This window comes from Mustela erminea, chromosome 11 (genome assembly GCF_009829155.1).
Source record: "Mustela erminea isolate mMusErm1 chromosome 11, mMusErm1.Pri, whole genome shotgun sequence".
NCBI classification, from domain to species: domain Eukaryota; kingdom Metazoa; phylum Chordata; class Mammalia; order Carnivora; family Mustelidae; genus Mustela; species Mustela erminea.
In genome coordinates this window covers 63527073-63536107 of record NC_045624.1, presented here as the reverse complement: position 1 = coordinate 63536107, position 9035 = coordinate 63527073, and positions in this window count along the sequence as shown.

Below are 9035 nucleotides of genomic sequence, written 5' to 3'. Positions count from 1 at the left end.
TGACAGGTTGTCAGGAAAGTTCTCCCTCCAAGGAATTCACATTTGAGAAAAGCCCTAAAGGAAAAATTATAACAATTCATGGACTATCAGTGGAGACAAGTTAGCATCAGGTGCAAAGGTCCTAACAGGAATGGATGAACCATTATAATCATATGGAAACTTTAGACTTCCTACACCTAGAGAGATGGCAGGAATTGGCATATTAAAAGTACCACTGCCAAACTGATCAAAATGGTGGCCAGAGCAGGACATGAGGCAAGGAAGAAGCAGCTTCTCTCAAGTTTAGCCCTGGCTCAGAAGTCATCCAAGGTTTGGGTTCAAATTCAACCAGCACCACCATTCTAGAAAATATATTTAAAATTTCCTATCTGTAAAATAAAAATGATAATATCAGTATTCTGACTGCTTCATAGACATACTTAAAAAGTCAGAGCAAAGCACTTAGAAGTCAGTGGAGTACACCCAACACTGGAGCACCTAAATATTCAAGGCAAATGGTAATAGAAGTATAAGAAGAAATAAACAGCAATACAATAATAGTTGGAAACTTTAATATCCCACTCTCAACAATGGATATATCATCCACAAAGAGAATCAATAAGGAAACAGTACATTTGAAATACTGCCATAAACCAAATGGACTTTGTGGACATATATAGAACATTCCATCCAACAGCAACTGAATACACATTCTTCTCAAGCACACACAGAACATTCCCTACGATAGGTAATACGTTAGGCCATAAAGTAAGTCTCAACAAATTCAAGAAGATATAAATTATATTAAGTATTTTTGCCAACTATAGTGGTATAAAACTAGAAATCAGCAATAGGTGGAAAGCTGAGAAATTCAAAAATATGTGGACATTAAATATACTCCTAACAATCATGAATCAAAAAGGAAATCAGAAAGTATCATGAGACAAATTAAATGGAAACACAACATACCAAATGTTGTGGGATGTAGCAAAAGCAGTTCCAGGAGGGAAACTTATAGCAATGCATTATTGCATTAACAATAACAACAAAATGCATACACTTAAATATTATATGACATTAATGAAAGAAATTGAAGAAGACACAAATAAAATCACCCCTGCCAGACACAAATTCCTTTATACTTTCCCAATTTCTGTGACCAAATATTTTCTCTCCATCTCAGAGGAAAGAATTCTGGCTTAGGCACTTGCTTTTAAAGAATAGAGGTAGTTACTCAATTTACAACAACTTCCATAACAGACATGTTAGTGCCACACATCCTTCTCTTGAAAATTGTCCTCTTTCTTTTATCGGTCTAAATGATACTGATAGAGACTGCCAAGTACATTATTTTACTGCCTCTAAAGAGATGGGGATATGACCTTTGATGGAGCAAATCATAATACCTCTATGTATTTTTCCAAAACTGAAAGAAGGAGAAAGGGTTTTTGTATTTCAGTTTCTAAGACCGTGATTCCATGAACTCCTTAACTTCCCTGGTCATAATTTTAGCCTAATGGAAATAGCTAGTTTACATACATACAGTTGACATACATACAGAAGCAGGGTACAGGAGAAAGAGAATAAAATCTTGATGAAATTGAATCCCTGCTTTTATCTTTATCCCACTTTTTTCCATTTTGTTAGTTTGGTTACAACTGACAGTTCATAAATAGGCCTTTAAACTTAAGCTACCTCAAATGTAACCTGCTTCTAAGCAACAGAATATGGCAACTATGTTTCAATATAACTTCTATGATTAAATTGTAAACAAAGCTCAATACAGTTAAGGTTCCTGATCAATTTATTTTAAGTTAATCAAAGAGGAGATTATCCTGAATGAGTTTAACCTACTAAGGAGTCCTTTCAAGAGGATCTAGAAGGAAGGAAGGAAGGAAAGAAGGAAGGAAGGTAGGAAGAAAGGAAAGAAAGAGGGAAGAACTCTTTCCTGCTAGTCTTGAAGAAGCAAGGTATGATGAGTTCTACAGTTACAAGGAACTGAATTCTACCGACAACCACATGAGGGTCCTAACTCCAGCAAGGAATTCAGTTTAGCTGACATCTTCTTTTTTTTTTTTAAAGATTTTTTTATTTACTTATTTGACAGAGAGAGATCACAAGCAGATGGAGAGGGAAGCAGAGAGGGAAGAGGGAAGCAGGCTCCCTGCTCAGCAGAGAGCCCAATGCGGGACTCGATCCCAGGACCCCGAGATCATGACCTGAGCCAAAGGCAGCGGCTTAACCCACTGAGCCACCCAGGTGTCCTTAGCTGATGTCTTAAGTGCAGCCTTATGAACTCGGAGTGGAGGAGCCAGGTAAACTGTGCCTGCATTCCTGACACATGGAAACAGCAAAACAAGAAATATTTGTTTTTTTTAAGCTGCTAAGATTGTGGTAATTTCTTACTCAGCAATAATAGAAAACTGATACAATATATTATTGTATCTTAAGCATGAAAGTGAATATGAAGTAAGGTATTTCTCAAAAGAAAGTTCATAGTTGTGTCTCAAAAGCAGTTATGGAATTCGGAGATTCTAAGTTAGGAAGATGCTACTTTTTCCTCTCTACCTCCTGTGGACAAGGAAGCAATCATAATCACAAAGAACTATGGCTAACAGGAGGCAGTATAACTCTACTAAATAGGGTTGAGAGTCATTAGCATGAGTGGCATTTTTACTTCATCAAGATTTCTTGAAGAATTGAACTTGGCCTCAAGAATATAAATCCCTGATTCTTAAAAATAAAAGATAAAGCAAAGTTCTTGGCTTCGAGACTCCATTTTCCATATCACAATAATAAAAGCTTCTCCTTCTAATACAGTGCTATCCATTCATAAACTGCTGATCAGAGAGCTAATGCCAGCTACACTGTGGGAACAATAAGAACAACAATAAGAAGAAGAGCCTCCTGAGAAACTTGAAGTTGATAATTCCTCAGCGCAAACTCAAGAAAACAGCACATTAGATAACTTGTGTTGGGTGGGCTTGGCTTATTTCCAGGTCATTAGAGACCTGCAGCTAGAGCATAGAATAAAATAGCTTAATCAATTGTAAGGAAAACAAGTACTTACTAAGTATTCAATATGTACCAGTCTATATGCTTCTTGTGAATTCTTTCTTTCCTTGTCAGATTTTGGGAGGAAAATATTACCAGCTCTATTTTAAACACACAGAAAACGAATTCTCTTCAGGTCATGTGACATGACAAAAATGAGGACTGAAAGACAGGCTTGAGTATTTGCTTTTAGTCTCCACAATACTGTCTCCTATAGGATGCAAGCATGTAATAAGTGGTACTCCTAAATAATGCTGAGATAAATATGAAACTCAGGTGAGGTTCTTTTATGTGAAGGCTGAGTTAAATTTCCTTCTCAAAAAAAACTTTTCCAAAGCTGGAAAAGTCATATTGCATTTCTTTCCATTATGATAATCACCCAGGTAATGTTATTGGAGGATATGTTGTAATGATATGGTACAGCCACCTCAAGAAATGGACACTCACTCTTTAAAAAGGAACAGAGTGGACACCTTTAGAGAAGAAACTGATTTACAGCATTAAAAACCACTGCCCAAAACATTCATATCAAAGAAAGCACCTAACTGTTAAAAGTTGCTTATCCACTCACTATCTTTTTGTTTAAGCTCCTCAGAATGTCCATGTCTTTAACTAGAGAATCTAGTTAAAGTTCCTTCAGAATTACTTGCCCTTTACTCTGGGAGAGTTTTTATTTTTTTATTTTCATTATTTTTTTAAGATTTTATTTATTTATTTGATTGAGAGCGAGAGAACACAAGCAGGGGGAGCAGTAAAGGGAGGGAGAGACGCAGACTCCCCCCTGAGCAGGGAGCCCTGCAGGACTCAATCCCAGAACTCTGGGATCATGACCTGAGCTGAAGGCACACGTTTAACCAATGGAGCCACTCAGATACCCCACTAAGAGAGTCCCCCCCCCCCCACACACACACACACATTGTCTTGGGTCTTATTTATTTATTTTTGCTTTTTAATTTTTTTGAGAGTTTTTAAAGAACTTACCATTCTCAATTTCAAACTTGTCAATCTTAGCAAATCAACTGCTAATTCATTTGACTTGTGAATGTAGACACTTTCAGTTTAGGTAGGCTGTTGAGACTGAAGGCATTACCTGTAGGTAGATGACTTTTAATCTGTACTTTCAGTTCCAGCCTATTTCTAGGACCTAACACAATACTCAAGCTTGGAAACTCATAAATGTTTACTCCCTCATAGCAATAGTCTATAATGCCATTATTTATAACCTCCCTCATATTCATCTCTTTCTCAATTTCCACTGGCACTTTTTCAATATAAACCTTTATTAATGGATCATTTTGAATAGCTCTCAAGTAGGTATCCTAGCTCCAGGCATTTGTTCATGTATAATCATCTTGTACCTCACTGCTAGATTAATTTCTCAAGCAACATTTTGATCATAACACACATTCTTTAGGGCTTAAAACTTTATACTATTTTCTGAATGTCATTCCAAAACCAAAAAGTGTCCGTACCATTCACAATCCATCTTGAAACTGTCATTTAGTTTCTACCACATTCTTACTCATATGCTAAGTTTCATGCAAATTAACTTACCCTATAAACTATCACCATCTTATAAACATACTTTCTATATAACAAATTCCCAGGATCTCTTTTTGTTGTGTTTAGTAATAAACTGACAGGAACTAATGTTCTCTCCTCTTCTAGCATAAGGGAAGACACCCAAACATCAGTTCCCATGGTATAGTAGGTCACTTTTTCCTATCAGTAGGAGGGAATGTAATATCCCACAGTCTCCCATATCTCAAAGTTTGCACAGATAGCTTTCCCAGTACTCACAAAAATTGCTGGCATCTAATCTCAGACTCTGATGGCAGAGTTCTAAATACTTATTTTCCTACTCATAAGGTTATTCTCATGCTTGTACTAAAATAAGCTCAAACAATAGAGAGGCTAGGAACACTTCCCTGAGGCACAATCATGGTATATTCACCAATGGTTGACTACAGGGCTATATGCATTCCCCTGGGACGTTTTTTCCCACCAATATTTGCCTTCACCCACCTCTCCACCAAACCTATTTTGCTTCTCTAGTGTCCTTGAGCCTGGGGCACCTGGGTGGCTCAGTCAGTTAAGCCTCTTTCTACTCGGGTCATGATCTCAGGGTTCTAAGATCGAGCCTCAAGTTGGGCTCCATGCTCAGCATGGAATCTGCTTGAGATTCTCTCTCTCCTGCTCCTTCTCCCTCCCCCTCTCCCTCTCTCCTTACTCATACATATTCTCTCTCTCAAGTAAATAAATAAAATATTATACTGTCTTCAAGCCCGTATGTGGCTTTTTTAATATCTTAGCAAAGTTCTGCCTATCTACTCTATTTTCAGAAGTTACTACTCCCTGTTTTACTTCCCTTGTTTTCTAATCATAAAAAAAGTTTTTCTTTTTGAATTCCAATGCATTAAGCACTTATCCCACACTGCCCATTATTATTATTACTATTATCATTATTATCATTATTTTGATGGTAATACTGTTTCTTAACAGATTCAGAAACAACTGGTAGGAATTTGTACTTATCATACCATTTTCTATCACAGGAACTTAAGTAGAGTTTATTCCCAATATTACAAATGATAACTAAAGAAAATTACAGAAATAATTTATCTCCTGAAAGAATGAAATTGACATGTATTGGTCCAAAGTGTCTGGGGTAACATTGTTTGTTCTACAAAAAACTGACTGATGGCTTTTCATAACCTGACTTAATCCAGATGCTTCAGTCCTGTCTGGGTTGGTTAAGAAGATAAAACTATAACTTAATATAAATTTTTTTAATATTTTATTCATTTATTTGACAGAGAGAGAGAGAGAGATCACAAGTAGGCAGAGAGGCCAAGCAGAGAGCCCAATGTGGGGCTCAATCCCAGGACCCTGAGATCATGACCTGAGCCGAAGGCAGAGGCTTAACCCACTGAGCCACCCAGGCACCCCAAAACTGTAACTTAATATAAATGCTGTTTTTATGTTTGTGAAAACAAAGTCCCATTTTATCAAATGCTCAATTCATTGTAACATTCTTATTATTCTTAAACCTTTAGGGTATTTAGGATTAAGTTTTATAACACAGAAGTCTAAATATATAAGGAAATATTGACTGAGATTCAAAAATATGATAAAGCAAATACAGCTACATTATTTTTATGATTCTATTCATTTACATAAATACATGAACAGGTTTCCAAAGTCTTTGATTATTTTAACAGAATATGATGAATTTTATTCCATCTGGTTCTACCCATTCAGGAATCAACACAAAATCCAAGAGCTGACCAATTTTACCGAGAGAAGAGCATAAAAGGCAGTTTCTATGATCTTTCGGGAGGAAATGCACTTGAAATACTGTGAGAAAGTCAGTCTTGTGATATTTTCTCATTATAAAAGGTCACTGCTCTACTCATTTATCACTATTTTATGGAGGAAGCAGAGTGGATTGTGTCTAGGTGGGAGCAATGTTGCTGAGAAGAGTTTAAAAAATTACCTGGTGTAAAGAGGGACAGAGAAATTACTTGGTATATTGCAAAGCAGAGTTTGGAAATATATTGCTAGTGCTAAAAATCAGAAATACTGCAAGGTTTGAGAGGAGAAAGAGAAATATACAGTAAAGAGACTATTTTCTTATTAATATTCTTCTTACTATAAAGACAAACTATTCATGAGTTGCTGTTGTTTTTAAGTGTATCCTCAATGAATTTAGATTTCAGTTCTCCATTAGAGATCTCACTGTAGAATAGTCATGTGTCATAAAGGACACTAATACAGAGATAACATACATAGAAGAATCTCAACCTTGCAGATAGAGTAAAATCAATGGTTTTTTTTTTTAAGTACATAAATGTTAACATATCTTATGTCACATAATCTCATGTTGTTGCATCATGTGGAAGTCCATAATACATGGCACCAGTGCATAGTTTTCTGACATGCCTTCTTTTTTTTTTAATTTTTAATTTTTAAATTTCTTTCCAGGGTACCGGAAGTCATTGTTTTGCACCACACTCAGTGCTCCATGCAAAACATGCCCTCCATAATACCCACCACCAGGCTCACCCAACTTCCCATCCCCCACCCCTTCAAAACCCTTCTATATATGTTGTAGGTGCCTCTCTGAAACCTCTACAGGGAATCTCACTTTGTACTTTAATCCTCTTAAATCCCTGTGAAAAGTACTGACATTAGCTCCATTTAGTAGACAAGAAAGCTGAGGTCATAATTAATAAGTGATGAAACTGGAATTGCAAAACTAGGCAGTGAGTACTATGAAACTAGGCTTCGGATTTTTTGTTTTGTTTTGTTTTGTTTTACTTAAAATGTCTTCTTTAAGTAAATAACAATCACCAGAAAGGTAACTTTAGGCAGGACTTAAACTGGAATTCAATTTTACCAAAAACTGAATTCCCTTTAAAACGTTATAATCATCAATCTTATAAAAATTCACTTGGAAAAATTGTAGTCTGAATTCTTTGGGAAAGAGTAGGCTGATTTTTCCTTCTCTTAGACAAAGTTTCTAAATTTAAATAAGTGTTTTAGAAGAATACACTTTTACTAATAAAGGCTGGGTTCTATGATGAAAAGAAAAAAAAAAAGTCTTGACAATATTCACATTGATTGCACCTGGCAAGGGAGCCACACATTTAACTTCTGAGTTTTCTAAGGTAATACTATTCATGAACAGGACTTTTGTTGGATAACAAAAGTAGACATAATGAACAGACAATCATGAATTTTCCTTCTTTTATAGCTAGGAAATAAAATAGAGAAAATTCACAATAAATTTTAATTTTTTATATATTTATATCCATATAATCCTACTATTGTTACAATTTGATATTTTCACCATAGCGCATATGTGTATTCTACATATTAATGATTCACATTATTAAGGAGTTTATGGAGCAAAAATAAGCTTATAGTTATTCCTGGAAGTCTTAAAATTTCTTATATAAGTATAGATTTTTTTCCTACTAACATACCTCTCTCTTTTCACCAGTCACTCTGCTTGGTTTACTAAAATTTCTATTAATTCTGAGTGTAAATCAGTAAATTAAGTATATGAGACCTTGTCTGAGAAGTAAAATTTGATAATTTCCTAAGATATTGCAAACCCAAGTATATTTTTTCTCAAATTTTGTCATCTTAATGTTTTCATCTCAAGTATGGTCCTATAGACCAACAGACCCATAAAGAAACTGAATTCTAATCAAACAGAAAAGAAACTATTATCTGAAAACAATAGAGAATGAACAAAAACAGTAAGATTCTGGAGGGCACTTTTAACTAAGAAGAGGTAATAGCACCAGGTGAAACTTCCTAAAGAAATTATTTTTAAGAATTTCAGTCCAAATGTTATTCTGTCAATCCCATGTGAAACAGCTAGAATTTTTATTAGAAAACCTATAGTCTACTATTTCAAAGAACCAGAAGAGGCAAATATTATGAATATAGAGAGCCATAAAGGTGTAGTCTCAATTCTACACGTAAACTCTGCCCAAATGATAGCTCCCTAAACCGCACACGCATGAGGCAGGACCCAGGCAGGACAGACAAGGCTCAAAAACAACTGATATTTAAGGTTCTGCCCAATGTAAGAAATACAAAACTTCCAATTTGAGTCTAGATAAGTTAAATTATAGCTTTGGAAAAGAGAGATAAAGGAGAAAAAGAAATCAAAATTCTCAAAGGAATATAACAGAATCTGGATCCTCTATGATAAGCTACATAATTTAAAGCAGATGGGGCACATCAAAGTAGCACATGAACAAAACTGAAAATACCCCCAATAGCCTGTGTTGGAACAGTTTGAGCTACAAAGTAATGTAGTATTGGATTATAATCCAAAGTGTATACTAAATATAAATAAATCCATACATATATACACAAATGATTGAATAAATAAATAAATGGGAAAGAAAAGAGAAATGTTTCTTATAGAAGAGTTTCAAGTAATATATATAGCTAGTCCCCATGCAAGAGATGAAGTTTAATCT